The sequence below is a fragment of the Quercus robur genome, chromosome 5, assembly GCF_932294415.1.
Source record: "Quercus robur chromosome 5, dhQueRobu3.1, whole genome shotgun sequence".
Classification (NCBI taxonomy): Eukaryota; Viridiplantae; Streptophyta; class Magnoliopsida; order Fagales; family Fagaceae; genus Quercus; species Quercus robur.
In genome coordinates, this window is record NC_065538.1 from 71,511,856 (window position 1) to 71,532,223 (window position 20,368).

A 20,368-nucleotide genomic window follows, 5' to 3' on the forward strand; every position below is an offset into this window, starting at 1 on the left:
AGAATTCTTAAAGTCAATATAAATTATAAAAGGTTTTTATTATGTGGTGGTCTTGGAAATTGGGTAATTATTGATAGATTCCTTTATATTTAGAAGCAGCAAAAGTTAATTAAAAAATATACATATATATATATATTAAAAATAATTCGGCTAATCTTAAAATAGTAGCCGACTTTATTGAGATTTTGGGGAATTTGTTAATTAAATCAAAATGTTATTAATTTATTTTGAAATAAAATATTTATGCTTTTTTCTTTTAGAAACAAATGGTTTGTATTCTATTACATAATCATTTTAAAAGAGATGATTTTACAAATTTTATTATAAAATTACAATAAAAATCAATTTTAATACGACATGTTAATAAATTTATAATAAAATTTGTATAAAAATTTTTGTATTAAATTATAAATGTTTTTTTCTTACATGAAATGAAATGTCGTGAAAATATAATAAACATAACATTTTTTTCTAACATTGAGAAATTAAATTGGATTAAAATAGATAATTTGTACCTTCAAAAATAAAAGAAAAAAAAATCAAATGTTTTTCTTATCAAGCTTTTATTACAAGAAAAAAAAAAAAAAAAAACCCTTGTCAGAAAAACGAAAAAAAATTATATAAGTAGATATATATAAATAAAAAAAGAGTAGCGTAATATGACAGTCTATGTTGTTGTTGTTGATGATGGCTGTAAAACAAGCCGAGACGACAATTCCGATCAAACTACCTCCTTTTTTCCCTTCCCAAACCCAAAAAACCTTCACATAAAAAAACTTTACTATTTTCTCTTGTCTTAGCTAACTCCTTGTCTTAGATCGCAACGGCTCCGAACTCCCTTTCCAAATAACAATAAATATCAAAAAATTTAGTTAGTTGTCATGTTTCAAAACAATGTTGAAAAGTAGCATCTCGAGTGTCTAAAACTCGAGTTCCAAGAAAAAACTCGAGTTTTTAAGTCTCGATTTGTAAATAGATGTGGAAAAAATCCACGTCGAAATCGAGTTTTAAAAACTCGAGTTCCATAAATTGTAGGAAAACGCCGCTATAGGGCTTAAAAACGCCACTATAGGGCTCCCTGAACCTGGTACGGGGTGATCAAACTTATAAAAAAAAATTTACAGGAAAATGCCGCTATAGGGATTTAAAACGTCATTATAGGGATTAAAAATGCCACTATAGGGCTCCCTGAAGTGTGAGGTGATCATATAAAATTTTTTTTGCAGGGAAACGCTGCTATAGGGCTTTAAAACGTCACTATAAGACTTAAAAACACCACTATAGGAACTCGAGTTTCTAAAACTCAAGATCTATGTGGCATTTTCAGTCCAAAAACACTCGCAAAGCGAGTCTTTGGGACTCAAGTTTTAATATGAATCTCGAGTTTCTAAAACTTGAGATGCTACTTTCCATTATTCTTTCAAGCCTTGCCTAACTTACTACATAGTTGCCCCTCACACTGCTAGTTTGCCCATTCCCCCCAGCGGCTCCACCACGACCACCACCACAATTGCCTCAAAATTTGTTCCTTTGTTTGAAGAGGGAGAAGAACAGCCAGCTACCGTCACCCCCGTTGATTAGCCGCGATTGTCGTCGAAGCTCAAATTGGACAATTATAGTGGTCCCACATACAACGACGAAGACAACGATGTTTTTCCAGAGTTAGTCTCCGTTAGAATGAGGAAAGATGAACCTAATGCCATCAATTCCTCTTTCGACTCTCATCCTCACCCCACTGCCACCATCGCAACCGTAACCGCAACTACAGCTGCGACCACTGTGGAATTCAGTTCTAGGGTTTCCGATGCTCAATTGGCGACTGACTCGGCCAAGTCGACTCATTCTGCATCGCCTCGTTTGCAATTCTTCATCCGAATGATTTCCGAGGGTAAGACTAGGGTAATCCAAGCTTACCCTCACGATACCGTGAAATCGCTCCACGAGCGAATCCAATTGGTCACCTAAATCCCGGTCCACCAACAAAGGCTCATATACGGAGGCAAACAGCTTCAGTGGGAACGCTCGCTCGCTGAGTGCTCCATCGAAAACAACGTCGGATTGCAGCTCGTCAGGTATATGCATAGCACCGAGCATCCTCACGCTTGGCAAGTCATTGACGAAATGGTTTCCATCGTTTGCCGGCTCTGCCGTGGTGAGGCCGTCCCTGCTGCCGCCGATCACATCAAGTCAAGGATGAGTGAGTACTTGTCAACCACCCCGAAAGAGGAGGAGCAGCTGCCGGCGGGGCATTTGCAGATATTTATGTTGTCTTCGGCTCCGGCCGCGTTGGTTATGCTCTACATGTCCATGGAGGAAGGTAACAGGGACTGTGCTGATAGTGCCATTAGGCATTTCTTGAATATTAGTCGAAATTCGTTACCAAAATGTCATCATAATTATTGTGCACCAATAGTATTAGACTTTTGTAAGTTGCTTAGGAGAGCTGGAGATGAGGACCCTTTGTATTTATCTTGCTGGAGTACATTTGGCATGATGTTAGAGTCGATTGGACCTTCGATGAAAAGTGTTAGGGGTGGTGGAGCCATTGTGTAGGGATTTAGGATTGAGTATGGAAACCCTTGGTATTGTAGGGCCACTATCGAGTGATGTTTGTGATTTCACAGCGTTCGTCCTCCCCTTGAGGACTATGATTATGGTTCTTGTGAGTTTTGAGGGTCTCATACCGGTGACGTTTGTTGAGGGGGAAGGATTATAAGCATTCAGTGTTGGCACAGGAGCTTGAGTTTCTTTATCTTATATTTATTGATTTGTTGAATAGAATGGATGAGTGCCTACGAAGAATGGATGGGAACTTGATTGTTAAACAGAAGGGGGAAGGCGAAGTTGTATATTCGGGATGGTCTCAGTATCTTGCCATTTTGAAGGAACTGCATGGCATTTCAAAAATTTATCAAGGTGCTGAAGAATAGTTTTGGACGGTTTTGAGGCTTTCAAAAACATCACTTTGTGCTCTAATTATTAAATATGCAAAGCGTGTGGACGATCATCAATGGCTTCTTGAGCGGAAGGATGTAACCGATTTTGAGTCTAGAAGGCATTTGGCTATGATGATGTTTCCGGAGGCTAAAGAAGACTATGAGGAACTGCATGAGATGCTCACTGACAGGTCTCAATTGTTGGTAGAATCATTTGAGTATATACAGCGGGCAGAGTCTGAATCTCTACTTGCTGGTCTCTTTATGGAGTTCAGAAATGAGGAAGCTACAGGTTCGGGTGTATTGCAGGAATGGTGTTTTTTGGTATGCCAAGCTATATTTAACCCAGAAAATGCTCTTTTTGTGGCATGCCCAAATGATCGTAGAAGATTCTATCCTAAACCAAGTAAGCTTTAGTTGGCTTCTAATAGATTCTTTTATAGATCTGTATTTAATTTCGTTGATTTCTATGCTTCTTTTTTTTTTTTTTGGGGGGGGGGGGGGGGGGGAAGGGGTGTATTATGGATGATCGACAAAAGCTTTTGTTGCATTCTTGTTTGTATAGTTGTTGATAGCGTGTATAGATACGAGAATTTGTGTGTTGTTACGACGTATGATAAACAATCAACCAAAAACCTTTTGTTGTATTGCTATTAGTGTAATTGTTGATTTGGGCACAGACTCAGAAATTTGTGCTGTTACATTTCTGTTTGTGTTGTTGTTGATATGGGTATAGACCCATGAATTTGTGTTTGGAGGGTATATAACCACATATGTGGAATGATTTACCAAAACATTTTGTTACATTGTTGTTTGCGCAATTAATGATATGGGTATAGACTCAAGAGTTTTTGTGTTTTTTTTTTTTTTTTTGGGGTGGGGGGGGGGGGGGGGGGAAGGGGGGTTGGGGGTGGATATTATTGCATATTATGGATGATCAACCAAAAGCTTTTGTTGCATTTTTTTTTTTTTTTATAGGTAAACAGAAAACTATTATTAATGAAAGAATTATGAAGAGTACAAGTTGTTCATGATGATGAACAACTGGAAAAAAGAACAAACAGCACAGCAAAAGAAGCAATCAGGAAACTAAGCTAAGGGAAGACATAAACTTAGAGAGAGAAGAACAATCAGTAAAACCCCAACAACAGGACCACTCCAAAAGACTTCATTGGCATAAACGCTTTAACTCATCCAACGTCTTCTCATTATCCTCAAAGGAACGACGATTTTGTTCCAACCACACTCCACATTAGGCACCTAGGAACCAAATTCCAAATGTCTGAATTATGATTCCCAAGCCACTGATGCCAACAAGATAACAAACCTGCCACTGATCCTAGCATAACCCAATGAATACCAAAAGTGAAGCATAAAGGTCCATAGGGAATGAGTAACAAGACAATGAAGAAGAAGGTGGTTTACCGACTCCCAATCACAACAACACATACAACACCAAGTAGCCAACGGGTGACCCCTAAGCATTAGATTATCCAAAGTGAGGATCCGATCATGAGCAGCAGTCCACAAAAAAAATGCCACTCACCTAGGAATCTTTGGTTTCCAAACACCCTTCCAAGGAAACAAAGAATTTGAGTCACCTCGAATAGCATGGTAGTAAGATCGGGTGTCAAACATACCATCACCTTTTAACCGCCAACAAAGAGTATCACTCCTATCACCCTAAGGAATATGAGGTTGGATAAACTGAAGTAGAGAATAAGAGGCGGCAAGCTCCCAATCTTGAAAATCTCTAAAAAATCTTAAATCCCACACTCCCACCTTTTGGAAGCCATAAAACCTCAGAGATGCAAACGTCCTTGGCATCTAAACACGCATAGAGCTCGGGATAGAGATCTTTTAGGGTATTATCCCCAATCCACCTATCATGCCAGAAGCGGATACTGGTGCCATTACCCACTGCAAAAGACAGATGCTTAGAAAAACTCTCCCACCCTTCATGAATGCTTCTCCAAAGGCCACATCCATGAGTCCTCCTGCACACTTTCGTACACCACCCGCCTTAACCCTCACCATATTTTGTGGATATAACTCTCTACCAAAGATGGGTAACTTCATGCCCATAATGCCACAACCATTTCCCTAATAGAGCTTGATTGAACAACACCACACTTCTTATCCCCAAACCATCCAATTTAACAGGCAAACACACCTTATCCCAAGCCACCAAAGGATATTTGAAACTCCCCTCAAAAGACCCCCAAAGAAAATTCCTCTAAATACTTTCCATTCTAATAGCCACAGCTTTTGGAATAGTGAATAGAGATAAAAAGTACGTAGGAAGACTAGAGAGAGTACTTTTTAGTAAAGTGAGCCTACCCCCCTTAGATAGATAGAGACGCTTCCACCCTGATAGTTTCTTTTCCATCTTCTCCAAAATAGGATTCCAAATCGTTTAGATGCGAAAAATTTGTGTTGTTACAACGTATGATAAATTATCAACCAAAAACCTTTTGTTGCGTTGCTATTAAGTGTAATTGTTGATTTATGTACAGACTCAGGAATTTGTGAATTGTCCTTTGTTGCATTGTTGTTTGTGTTGTTGTTGATATGGGTATAGACCCATGAATTTGTGTTGGGTGGGGGGTATAACCATATGATGAATGATATTCCCAAACCTTTTGTTGCATTGTTGCATTGTTGTTTATGTAATTGTTGATATGGGAACAGACTCAAGAATTTGAGTGTTGTTATGATGGATGATGAATGATCAACCAAAATCTTTTGTTGCATTGCTGTTTGTGAAATTGTTGATATTAGTATAGACTCAGACATTTATGTATAACCTTCTGTTACATTGCTGTTTGTGTAATTGTTGATATTGATATAGATTCATGAATTTCTGTGTTTGGGGAAGGGCGGGGGGGGGGGGGGGGAGGGTTGCGGGGATGGCAACAGGGCAAGGCTGTTTGGAGCTATTTACTAACCATAATGAGATGTTTTTGACTTTGATAATGTAGAGATGAAAGAGAAAAGAGGGGATACTAACTCTTCCTGTCACAATCTCATAAAATATTCTGGATTTCTGGGTTTATCTGATTTTAATGCCAATCTGTTGTGATGTTCTTTTGGAAGGATTGTTTGTTTACATCTTAGCTAGATGATGGTGTAACTGAGGCTTGGCTACCTCAGATTAGTCACATAATTCTCTGGTTTGTTCGTGTCCTTAGTTATCATGGGTGGTTCCATTTTCTTTCTTGTCGAATCGAAAATGTTCGAATTTTCAGTAGAGGAGGGAGCTACTTTCTACTCTTTACGTATATTTGAAAGATACAAGGATTCTCTCCGGTCGGTTTTCATGGGAAAAGAGAGTGCTTTACGTTTGCTATCTTATGTTGAGGATCTCATGTCAAATACTCGTCCAGAAAATTTTGCTAGAACCTTCAGGGATGGTAGTAAGGTTTTTATTTTGCAACTGGGATTCAATGAACATGGAAGCTTTCTTATGATCTCTGAACTTCTTTATGGTCGTCGAAAGGGCCTCATCATTGTACCGGAAGGAAAGCTGGGTTGTGGGTGGAGAGGTTTTGGCTTTCATCTTCGTAAGGCTATTGCTCCCGACACTCTTGGTGTTAAACCGCCATCTCAATCTGCCCTGTTCCCGACAATGCAAACGTTTAGAAATCAAAAATCCTTTTTGTCGGCAGCGGTGGATGGTCATTGGAAAACCAATGGTGGAAGCAGATCAGGAAAGCTTGCAATGCCCAAAATTCAAAATTCAATCAAATCATATCAATCTATCAAGTCTAGCTTGAGCAATCAGAAGACTTAGAACCAGGATCTGCGTGAAAGGGGTGCTGGGCAAGTAAGCGCGGTTCCTGAGGCTGAAGTCATGCTTGAAATAAAGGACGACGCTCTTAATGGTGCTTGTTCTCCTTTGTCCCTAGAAGTTTCTCTATGTTTGGTGCGTGGGCTGAATGGCAAGTGGGATATTAATTGCTCCAACATTAAGGAAGTGGGCTGTTCTGGTGTTGGGCCCACGCAAGATATCTTTAGGCCCAATGTTCTTGCTGAAGCTTCCCCACTTAACCCACCCCAGCCCCACAAACTTAAGCCCAAGCCCTCTATGGTCTGGCAACCCAAAAGAAAAGAAATGACCACCAGATCTTTTCCGATGCGAGCGACCCAAATTCTAGGGATGTCGAGTCCATGCGAGAGACCCAACCAGACTTCTTTGCGCCCATCGTTTATGCCTCTGATGTTGTCGATGGTCTCCGACGTCTCCGATGTCGCCGCTGCTCAACCCCTCAACTCCGACAAGATCGTTGAAGCCTGCTTTGAGTTATCGGCGTCGATTGACTCATTCCAAGTCTCCGATATAGTCGACTCTGAGCTTTTCAGCTCCGACGAGCCTGGAGAGGCCTTGAATGGGTCGGCATGCACCCCAGATAGCGATGAGAGCTTACTGCGTGACCTCCGACTGACTCTCTAGGAGCATTCCGGTAATATAGTCAAGAAATGGGGGGACTCAAAGCAGTGGGTTCTTGAATTATGCGATGGGAGGAGGGTTGCGGTTCCGCTTCAGATCGCTTTGCCTTAGTGTGAAGCTACAGAGGTTTTGGAAAAGCAACAACAGCTGGCCTTAGTTACGTTGGAGTCTTTTGACGTTACGAATGTGTCATCGGCTCTTTTCGAAGAGGATGAAGTATTGGTGGAGGATGGGGTTTCGGATACCTACTCAGAGGAAGCTGATCAGCCCCTAGTTGTTGATCCAATTGCTTTTTCTCTACCTTCAGCCATGGCAGAACAATCTCTTGTAGATGAGGAAAGTGTTGTGAGTATGGATACTTCACAGAGTCAGGAACCTTATTCCAATTGGTTTCAAAAGAGATTCAATAATTTTGATAGCTTCCTTGGCATGTCCCTTGAGGGTTTAGAAGATCAAGCAACAGAATTTTTATCGGCTGTTGAAGCTGAATTATATCGGAGGGTTGAGGTGAATAAGAAATCATGTGGTTTAAAAGGTTCGGGGGTGAAAGGTTTAAAAGAGTTGAAAGGGTTGTTTAGTTCCATTAATTATGGCTCTTCATCTGCTAGGCGATGTGGTATTAATAGGAATCGGGTTCTTTCTGTTGCTCAATGAATTTGAAGCTTATTTCATGGAATGTTAGAGGTCTGAATGAAGTTGGCAAGAGGCTTTAGATTCGCAACTTGTTGCGATCCTGGAAGGTTGATATTGTGTGTTTGCAAGAGACCAAACTAGAGTGGATTACGAGAAGTATTGTTCGAAGTATATGGAGTTGTCCATATGTAGATTGGTTGTACTTGGGCTCAGATGGTGCTTCTGGAGGAATTTTATTGATGTGGGATAGCCGAGTTGTGGAAAAGGTGGAGGATGCGATAGGGCATTTTTCGATTTCTTGCAAGTTTAAAAATGTTGGCGACCAATTTGAGTGGACTTTTTCAGGCGTTTATGGGCCAAATTTGAACAATAAGCGTAAGTTGATGTGGGAGGAACTAACCGGGTTGATTGCTTGGTGGGATTTGCCTTGGTGTCTGGGAGGGGACTTTAATATTATCCGTTTCCCTTCAGAGCATTTGGGGGCTGCTAGCTTCTCCAGGGCTATGTTTGGATTTTCTAACTTTGTTTCATTGCATGGGTTGATGGATATTCATATGGAAGGGGGCCTTTCTACCTGGTCCAATTCTTCCTCCGCTTCTCGGCTAGACCGATTCCTTTTCTCCCCTACTTTGGCAGATCACTTCACTCAGTTCACCTTAAAAAGGATGTCTAGAGTTCTTTCTGACCACTTTCCTATATTGTTGGAGGGTGGGAGTCAGCGAAGAGGTAAAATCCCTTTCCGTTTTGAAAATATGTGGTTGAGGGTGGATAATTTTGTCGACAAAGTGAAGATGTGGTGGGCATCCTATTTGTTCCAAGGAACCCCAAGTTTTATTCTTGCTAAGAAGTTGGCTGCCTTGAAGTTGGATTTAAAAAAGTGGAATGAGACTGAGTTTGGCAATGTCACTTTTAAGAAACAGGACCTTTGGAGCAAACTGAATGGTTTGGATGCTAAAGAGGAGACTCATAGTCTATTTGTTGAGGAGAAGTTAGCACAAACTAATCTTCGTACAGATATTGAAAAGTTGACTCTTATGGGAGAGACTAGTTGGAGACAAAAGTCTAGGGTGTTGCATTTGAAGGAAGGGGATGCCAATACCAAATTCTTTCATAGAATGGCTAATTCTAACAGAAAAAATAATGGTATTGAAAGCCTAATAGTTAATGGTACCTTGTCTTTGAATCAGGGTATAATTGCAGACTACATTACTCATTCCTTCATGAATCTGTACTCTGAGCAGTAGGTTGAGCGGCCATTTCCGGATTCGTTGGTTTTTCCAATGAAATCTGGTGAGATTGCGGATTGGTTAGAGAGGCCTTTTGAAGAGGCAGAAATTTTTGATGTCATTCAAAGTTTTCATGGTGATAAATCCCCTGGTCCAGATGACTTCCCTATGGCTTTTTTCCAAGCTTGTTGGGGGATTGTTAAGCCTAATCTCATGGCTGTTTTTCATCATTTTTTTGCCAATGGTCAGTTTGAGAAAAGTTTAATTGCAACTTTTATTACTCTCATTCCTAAAAAACATGCGGCTAATGATATTAGAGATTTTTGGCCCATTAGTTTGGTTGGAGGGGTTTATAAAATTATTGCTAAAGTCTTGGCTAATCGTCTCCGCTAGGTGATGGGGGATTTAATCTCAGCTTCTCAGAATGCTTTTGTGAGGGATAGAAAGATCCTTGACCCTATTCTTATTGCTAATGAATGTCTTGATAGTAGATTGAAGTCTGGGATGCCGGGGCTGATTTGTAAGTTGGATGTTGAGAAGGCTTTTGACCATGTAAACTAGAATTTTCTGCTGCAGATGTTAGAAAGAAGTGGATTCTCTGCCAAATGGAGACAATGGATCCTCTTTTGTCTATCTACTGTTCATTTCTCCATCTTGATTAATGGCTCTCCTTGTGGATTCTTTGGTTGCTCTAGAGGCTTGAGGCAAGGTGATCTGTTGTCTCCATTGTTGTTTGTCTTCATGATGGAAGCTCTTGGAAGAATGTTGGATAAAGCAATTCATGAAGGTCGCATGTCGGGTTTTAGTGTGGGTAACTTGGAGGGAAGATCCAAGGCAGTGTCTCATCTCCTTTTTATGGATGACACACTAATCTTTTGTGAGGCTGATTTAGATTAGATTTTGATTCTTCGTATGATTCTTATTTGGTTTAAGGCAGTGTCAGGCCTAAAGATTAACCTGGGCAAGTCAGAATTGGTTCCGGTTGGGGTAGTCAATCATATTGACCTTTTCTTGGTTGTTCTTGGCTGCAAGCAGGGCTCTCTCCCAATGAAATATCTTGGTCTTCCTTTGGGTGCTAAATTCAAGGATAAGACTATATGGAATCCAATTTTGGAGAAAATGGAGAAGAGATTGGCGGGTTGGAAGTGCTTATACTTATCCAAAGAAGGTAGAGTCACCCTAATCAAAAGCACCCTTTCTAATTTACCCACTTATTTTCTATCTTTATTTCCTATTCCTGCTAGTGTGGCTAACCGAATTGAGAGGCTCCAGCGGAATTTCTTATGGGGCAGTTTTGGAGATGATCCTAAAATTCATTTGGTTAAATGGGCTACTGTTTGTTCTCCTATTTCTTCGGGTGGCTTAGGGATAAGGAAGATAAGACTTTTCAATGAAGCTTTGCTTGAGAAGTGGCTTTGGAGATTTGGGATTGAGGAAGATGCCCTTTGGAGGCAAGTGATAGAGATAAAATATGGATGTGTGTGGGGGGGTTGGTGTACCAGAGCTGTGATTGGCCCTTATGATGTTGGTTTATGGAAAAATATCAATCAGGGATGGCCTTCCTTCTCTCGCCATATTCTGTATGATATTGGTGATGGGTCTAGAGTGAAGTTTTGGCAGGACCAGTGGTGTGGAGAGACATCTCTTGTTGTTAGATATCCGGACTTGTTCAGATTTTGCAGGAATAAGAATGCCAGTGTGGCTGAGCGTATGATGTCCACCAATGGTGTCCTCTTTTGGGATGTGAGATTCGTTAGGGGTGTGCATGCTCGGGATCTAGAGGCTATGTTTGACTTCATGGAAACCATTTATGGTTCTCCTATAAGGGGGCTAGGTGAGGATAAAATGTGTTGGATTTCTAGCAAAGTTAAGGGTTTCTTGGTTAGTGATTATTATAGAATTTTAGCTGGCTCCGCTTTCTATGGGTTTACTTGGAAAAGTATTTGGAAGCAGAAGATTCCCTCTAGAGTAGCTTTCTTTGTTTGGACTACTGCCTTAGGGAAATGCTTGACGATTGATAATTTACGTAAAAGGAAGGTGTGGATTTTGGATTGGTGCTACATGTGTAGGAGAAATGGTGAATCAGTTGACCATCAATTCCTTCATTGTCCTTTTGCTATGGATCTATGGTCTATGGTTTTAGGTCTTTTTGGAGTATCTTGGGTTATGCCACACACTATTTTGGGGCTACTACGGTGTTGGCAAGGCAGCTTTGGTCGTCATTGTAATGGTTTTATTTGGTCTATCATTCCTCATTGCTTATTGTGGTGCCTTTGGAGGGAGAGGAATAGTAGATGTTTTGAAGATTCTGAGAGATCTATTCCAGACCTCAAGCTTCTCTCTTTTAGAACTTTAAGGGATTGGTTGTTTGCTTTGCAAAATAAATCTTTCCCTTCTTTTATTGTTTTCCTAGACTCTTGCAATTTTTGTATTTGATTTCCTTTCCCTTGTTCACTTCCGGTGCACTAGGGTGTTCCTTTTTTATCAATATATCTTATTACTTATCAAAAAAATAAAAGTAATAAGATAGATAGAACAAGGGCTGGTTTGGTTGGTCATTTTACAAACTATTTTCATCACTTAAAAACAAAATGAGGTGGTAGGGGCCCATAAAAAAACCTTGTTTGGTGAATTGTTTTCGAAAAACCAAACTTAAAAATGGTTCCTTAGATTTACTCTGCAAACCTTAAACTGAAACTTTTTTTTAGAAGTTTTCAAGGTTAAGGGTTGTGTTTTTAACAAAAACTTAAAAGAGATATACTTTTGCCAAACAGCTTTTAACTCTTTTGTTTCTCACATTTACAACCTATACAAAGACACGTTTTTGGAAACCTATTTCAAACTGGTTTTTACCCTTTTTGAAAGCACATTCTAAAATGGTGAACCAAACAGCCTCCAAGTGTTTTGGGATGAAAATAGAATATTTATGAAAATTTTAAATTATATATATTAATAATACATGCACACACTCAAGGGAAGCAAAAAAAGCGTGTCCTCACCCTGTTTATATTCAGGATGGGGAAAACCCATGCGGGGAATTTTATCCATCCTTTGTGGTGTGTTTGGGTTACCCCTTTGTAGCCCGAGGTGGGGGTTTGAGCCCACGTGATTTCAGTCTGGGTTTTTTTACATTATCAAATGTCAAAGTTGTATCTGTAAGAGAACAGTAATATGTTGCATCATCTCTTACAACCATATATGTTCATTATCATACTTAAATTGTAATCTTCATTTTTCTCAGTTGTGTCTTATGGGAACAAAAATAAATTTGCAAGTGTTATAAATATTTTAGGAGTGTTGGAACTTGGATTTCAATCAACATTTGTTTGACGTATATGTAGAAGTTTGAATAATGACTGATAATGAAGATTTTCAACATGTTTGTGTGAGTCTAATTGTTTGATTTTTCATTTGCTTAAGTTTCTGTGGATAATTAGAATCTTGTGGAGAGTGGAGATCATAGAAAGGTGAGTCTTGCAGAAGATTTTCTTGTCTTTAGAGCTGGTGCTATGATTTTTTGATGTTTATGAAGTAATGAAAGAATGGTGGTTAGGATTGACAGACTGGTTCTCAGTATGGAGTTGTATATTATGGCTTTGGTATGAGTAAATGTAAACTGCTAGATGATGTATTATTGCTACACATAAATCATGAATCAAAAGGATTGTATTGCGTGGAAAAGGATGCATTTGTAGCAGATCAAATCCATTGGCAAAATGGGGATATCCATTGGGACATTCTTTTCACTAGATTGGTTAATGACTGGGAATTGGAGAACCTACAATATTTCCATGCTCTTTTGTATTCCAGATATATTGAGCGGAAGGGGGAGATAGAATGGCATGGAGGCCTACTAGGAAGGGATCTTTTGAAGTTAAATCATATTATAGAGTTGGAGGTATTCAGTCCTTTACACAAAGAAGTATTTGGAAGGTGAAAGTTCCTCACAAATTTTTTTCCCCCCTTCACTTGGGCAGCAGCCAAAGGTAAGATTCTGAAATTGGATAATTTGGGGAAGAGGAATATTTGCATTGCTAACCGCTATTGTATGAGTAAGAATAGTTGGGAATCGGTGAATCACTTGCTTCTTCACTGTTCTTATGCATAGAGCTCGTGGAATTTAGATTTTAGCTTGTTTAGTGTCTCTTGGGTGATGCCTAAGCATGTGGTGGAGTTGCTGGCTTGTTGGAGGAGAGGGGTTGGTCAACATTGGGCAGCATTTATTTGGGAGGCAATTTTGTTGTGTATTATGTGGACTATTTGAGAGAATGGAATCTTCAAACTTTTGAGGGGGAAGAGCATACCATTATTGGGCTGAAATGGTTCCTTTTGCTTTCCTTGTTTGACTAGATGACTGCTATGAGTGGTCTGCATATTTTCTTCCCTGTTGGATTTCATAGATCTGTGTTCATTTGCATAATTTTTTACTTCCCTTAATACACAACCTATGTACCAGGGTAGCAATATGTACCTTTCGTATTTTCTTTCGATAAAAATTTAATTACCCATAAAAAAAACACCATGCATCAAAATTCCAATAAGAAAACTAGAAGATAATCATAACAGAACCAGACTTGCAAGCATAGAGAGATAAGAGTCTTGCAGAAGTCAGTTCTTGTCTTTAGAGCTGGTTGTATGTTTTGTTGATGTTTGTGAAGGATTGGAAGAGTGATGGTGAGGACTGACAGAGTGGTTCTCAGTCTGTTGTGGCTTTTGTATATTCTGGTTCTTGTATGTGTCAATGTAAACCTGGCTAGATGATATGTTATTGATAAAAAAAAACTATGCCTCAAAAGTTCAATAAGAAAACTAGAAGATAATCATAACAGAATCAGACCTGCGAACGGTAGGTTAAGAAATACAAATAATCTAATCTGTATTTAGAATGCACAGTTATCATACTCAAGATTGAGTCCCATGGGCAAATGGTATGATTTTACGTAATGAATTGTTTACCTTTGATGAGGCTGTATTTGCCCCCTTTTCAACAAGTTACAAAACAATAGTTTCTGGAACAAGCTGTTCGATATTAGATTGTAAACTCAGTTCGGTCACTATCAAATTGCCATTGAACCTATATTGGTATTACTCATTTTTTTTGGGAATTGTGTCATCTGCAGAATTTCCCTAATTCAGAGTTCTGAGTTATGCTTCTATTTCTGTTAAAAACTTCTACACCTATAATTATAAAAATATTTATCATTTTGTTTAAGTAAATAGTATATTGAGGCAAAGAACTCTTTTTCCAGAGACAATTATGATTTGTTCAGCCATTTCCTTCTATATGCAGCATCAAGGGTGGATCCCATGCACCTTAAGTATTTCAGCTTCTCTGGTCGGGTGATTGCATTAGCTTTGATGCATAAAGTTCAAGTAGGCATTGTCTTTGATCGTGTCTTTTTCTTGCAATTGGCTGGGAAGTACATTTCGTTGGAAGATATAAGGGATGCAAATCCATGCTTGTATAATAGCTGCAAACAGATTCTGGATGTGGATTCTGATGTTATTGATTTAGATGCTTTAGGACTAACATTTGTTAGAGAAGTTGAGGAGTTAGGATCCAGGAAAGTTGTGGAGCTTTGCCCTGGTGGGAAAAGCAAGGTTGTGAATAGCCAGAACAGGGAGGAATATGTTAGGCTTCTTATTGAGCATCACATCGCTTTGTCACGTCTATCTCAGACCAGGTATCACAATTTGCACAAGGTTTTGGTGATATTCTTTCCAACTCTAAGCTCCAGATGTTCTTTTTCCAAAGTTTAGAGCTTGAAGATCTTGATTGGATGCTTCATGGAAGTGAAACTGCTATTTGACCAAGGAGAGCATTTTTTGTTCAAACTGTTTGTTCATTCCACTAATAACTAATCTATTGTGACCAATATCTTTCTAACTCATTGAACGTTCAGTCTCAAGCTCACTTTCTAACAAATTCAATGTTTTTAGCTCATTAGGCCATTGTCCATATATATATATATATATATATATGATTTTATTTACTCAATGACCATAATTAATTGAGGATAGAATAAGAATTCATTTATTCTCATTAATTTTTTGAGTTCATTCAAAACCTATTGTACTCAACATAAAACAAGAGTTTTGCTTTTAGTTTATCTGCTTAATCAAGATTAAGGTATGTAAGACCCTTTTATCACCATTGAAAAACTTTGATAGATTGTCAAAAAATGACTGCAATTTGATTGGATCTAAGGCACCCAACCATAATCCTTGAATGGGAGAAAGATCCCCATATCAAATTCCTTACTTTTGTTGGTCTTTTTGCTTGGGCAAAAGAGGGAAAAGGCGTCCGAACCCTTGTTGTTTTATTTTAATCAGATTTAAGTCTGAGGAGAATAATAATCTACAACTAGCAATTCATTTATTTTCAAACCGACCCATTTATTATCTATTATTTGATTGACTAATCTTTTATATTGGAATGGGTGAAAAGTCAAATGCTTTGGTAATTCCTCATCACGAGGGGATGAATTAGGACAATTTTGAATCAGAGTTCTAGATTTTTGTTCACTCTAATTTTCTTATTAAAAGAATTAAAAAAATTATCCAATAATTTTAATACAATAATAATTTGGGGAAAAATATTCTTTAAATGACTATTTAGTGAATTATTCTGTCTTAACCAAAGACGGTGAAAAAAAAAAAGTTGAAGTATTCTTTTGTCCATTTAACAAAAATGACAATATTTCAATTACAAAACAATAATAATTTTTTGAGTTTATTGAGACTGATAGAGTGATAATGAGTTGATATTACTTGCCTAGAATAGTGTAATTATTGTGGTTCCACCTTTGGCACCAAAATTGAGGGGGAAAATTGGGATACATGGATTAAAATTAGAATCTAATTGAAATATAATTTAGATTCAATTGGATTTTCTTTGTGTCTTGGATATTACAATAATTTTTTTTGGATTCTTTTTTTAATTGAGAATTTTGATGAAATAGAGATGAAATTTTTTATATATACATACATATATATATATATATAAGTGTTTGTTTGGTAAAGTTAGTTTTTTATTAAATTATTTATGATTTATAGGTCCCACCTTACTTTTTGTCTTAACTTTATTACAAAAAATTTAACTTTAAATTATTTGAAAATAAAAAAGGTTAACTTTTAGTATTTTGTCTTGGATTATACAAACTAGATTATAACCCATGCATATGCATGAATGCATTTAAAAATAAATACATTTTTATCATAAAATATGTATAATTAATCAAATTATTAAAAAATAATAATTAGATTCATATTAAAATTTCTACCTAAGTTTAATTATTAATTATGATTATTTTTATTCTAATAATTGATAAGATAAAATGTGTGGTGATTTTTGTTGAATAGATATATGATTTTTTTTAGTTTATTACTATTAGACTCCTAGTATTTGGCACTCATTAATTAACTTAGCACAAAGATTAAAAAACTTAAGTGAACACATGACACAAAATTAGCTCATAATTGAAATCTAATTTATAATGAACTTTAAAATTGCATCATGTATTTAAAATAATAAAAGTTAAATCCTTGAATAAAAGTAAAATTAAAATCAAAGTTAACACGACAAATGAGAGAGAGAGAGAGAGAGAGAACAACATCCTTTTATTTGTTTATTAGCTTGTAACCCGTGCTTACTCATAGGAACATTAAACAACAATGATAAAAAAGAATGAAAATTAATAAAAATTGTTGAAATTGCAAAATTCCCAAATTGACACAAATCCATTAGTGTTCCAAATAAGACAATCAAAACTAAATGGGAAATTTGCAGAGAGAGAGATATATATTCAAACCTTAGTAAGAACGATAAAACAATGAAAGAAATAAACAAACAAATCTAGAGACAAAAATTGAACACAAAGTACTATTTACTTAGAGAGAGATAGAATGGACCTAAGGTAGGGAAGGATGGTGCAGTGAAGACAACAAACTTCCTTAAAACCTTTGAGTAATAACAAAGTTACTTGCTTTAATTTTTTACTCTAAAATTTCTTCAACAAATATTTCATGGTTTCCATTAAAGAGGAAGAATTCAAATAGTTTAGCTTTTGTGACAATCTAGTATCTCCATTACATCATTTATAAAGTTTTTGATATAATCACTTTGGGTTTTGTGTAGCATTTGTATAGTTTTTTATATAAATTCTTCAAGTTTTGCACTAACAACTTATTTGGCACAAAAATTAAAAATTTTAAATAAGATGTGGCACAAAATTAAAATTCCAATTGAAATCTAATTGGATTTTCTTAGCTTTGGCTTCAAATATATATATATATATATATAATTGGGAAGATATACACACAAAACGATATGTATAATAATTGAGGAATGAAATATGTGTCTTCACCTTGGTTGCAGAGCAGCATTACTTATGCTTTAGGGAGTTCATTTACCTTTAAAATATATGTATAATATTTATAAAATATAATTTTATACATATATTTTATTATTTTATAAAATATATGTATAAAAAATTATATGTATAAAATATTATTTTATTAGTTTAATTTACCTTTAAAAATATTTTTGTACACCTTGACTTTTTTTTTTTTTTTTTTTTGAGAGAGAGTTTCAACTTATGGCGTCCGCTCCTAATAATAGCTCTTTATCATTAGACCAAGACACCAATCAGTTTTTGATGTAGGCGGGGATTGAACCCCAGATCTCTTATACAACCATCAGAGACTTTAACAGTTGAGCTAACTAAAACCCACTTGTACACCTTGACTTAAATCTTGTACACTTTGACGTAAATTAGTTCAGCTCAAAACGAAACAACAACACAAATCAATCCCTCCCAAAACCAACCCACAACATAAATCACAAATCTCTCTCTCACGAATCTCTTTTCTCTATCACACTATTGGTATTTGTTATAAAGTTAGTGATTCTTCAAACATTTGATTGGTTAAGTAGATACAATGCATTATATATATATATATATGAATGGGTGTGGCTCTGTGGATCAATAATTAATACAATGCACATGAGTTGAGTTTTGTCATTCAATTTAAAATATTTTTATAAACAAATAAATAATGAAAATTGCATAAAAATTAAAATAAAAAAAATGTTGTACAAACTTTACAAAATGAAATTGTTACACCCATTCACATTTACAATAGATAATGATAACTCATAATGATGTTAAAATATGAAAATTTGTAGAAGTAAATATTCAAATGTCATATATTTGCATGAATTTTTTTTTTGTTTTTTGTTTTTTTAATAAATAATTTGATATATTCAAGTTCTCTTTTTATTAAATTTTATTTAATTTAAGTTTCTAATTGATCTTTCAAAAAAAAAAACCTAAGTTGCCACACTGCATGGTAGGCAAGATGTGGCCTTCTAGAAAAAAACGATGATTCATGCCTGGTAGACATGCAACGAAGCTCAGAAGTGTGGTCATGAATGTTACAAATTGAACTTCGATGAAGCCCTTTTTAACTATATGGGCCGATCTGGGGGCGAAGCGATAATCCGAGTTGCTCAGCCGCACAGGGACAAGTTATTGCTGCACCGAGTAAAAAAGACGGGCCCCCGTGCATACACTAGAAGTGGAACTACAAGCGGCCATCCAAGCACTGAGCTTTAATTTGCAACAAGTAAAAACCTTCTTCACTTCACGTCCAGGTTTAAGCATAATTGTGCTTCTGTCTGCAGCCGCTTATTAGGCAAGATGATAAGAATTCTTTATAGGTGCATATTTCCCAATTGGACTTAACATGTTGATTTAGCTTTTAGTGATTAGTCAACCTTCACAATAGGGGTTAGCTAGTCCTACGTACGTACTAGGGGTTAGCTAGTACAAACACTTCATTTGGGAGTCGTACGTACCTGTGTCAGACACGAGATATGCCTGTGACGTTTCTTCATGTGTGTCCCAACCGGTTCTTTTAAATTTTTTTTGCTAAACATAGGAACAAGAGAAATTGAATACCTTTTCACAAAACAAATAGAGCATCTATGCTCTAATAGTAACAAATTAACAATGCATTTGAAAAACAATGCATTTGAAAATTAATAAATATTCTTATTCTTGGTCTGTATTTTAATTTCTAAACATTCCTTGTTAGTGCAAACACAATAATAATGGAAATAACACAATGAGAAACTGAATAGTACTTCTGAATATTATTAATTCAATGAGAAAAATTACACAACATTATTTGGATGAGGCGCGGTACTCGCTCTCTTTAAGAAGATTCAAGCCCTTGGTTGGCTAATCTTTATAACTGGTGCAGACCTTCTTTGACTTGTCTCTCCCAGGATACAACAGCCCAACAAATGTTGTATGACTAGAACAGTTTCTGCACAAAGTGTTCAAGCCCAAAGCTCCACCAGAACACCTTTCTTTGGCCCGAAATTTCTCAAGTATTTAGGAATATTATTAAATTCACTCTCTCACACAATACACTTTGCTTTTAACTATTTTCTTCATTCACTCTTGATATGAAATTAGTCCATAGCATAGCCGTATATATAGTCTTCCAACCCTTCACATAACTTACATGTTATTTATTAATTTAGAAAACTTCTCTTAATTTATTTAATCTAACTTACATGCAAGTAACTCTTTCTTTAATAAATTATAACTCATCTCTTTATTCATCTTCAGTTTTTTTGAGTTTCAACATATTTAATTTAAAATGTACTAACATTCCCCCACTCGTTTTAATATTAAATTTGGAAAATGAGAGATTACCGGGCAAAGAGGGATTATTATGCATCATGAAGGTGTGCTCTGCATTGAACCTTCACTTAGTGAAACAACAATCTCTACTCCAGAGTCAATAGTGGTCTCCGACTTGAACCATGATTGCTTAAGGGAAATAAAGTATTACTGCTCACACATAATGATCTAGGTGTTGACATGAGCTTTTATAGCTAGCCCTTTACGGCCGTGTACTGTTCTCAGTTTCATGAGTGTATTTGAGATTAAGTCCAAATCTCATAGGGAGCGGCCCCACCCCCACACTTATATAGGTGAAATTTTGTCAAGGGTGCTCCTGTAATTCTGACACCCCACTTATACGAGCTACAAATTTCATTAAGAGTTTTTTACTCAATCTCTTCACATTACAGGATAAATGCACTTACA

General features: G+C 36.7%; 1 protein-coding gene and 1 pseudogene across 2 annotated transcripts in view; both read left to right on the forward strand.

The window, feature by feature from the left end:
* Positions 1–20,368, forward strand: part of LOC126726949 (E3 ubiquitin-protein ligase UPL5-like) — a 113,418-nt gene that overhangs the window by 43,278 nt on the left and 49,772 nt on the right. The window lies entirely within an intron of this gene.
* Positions 660–15,084, forward strand: LOC126728663 (E3 ubiquitin-protein ligase UPL5-like; annotated as a pseudogene).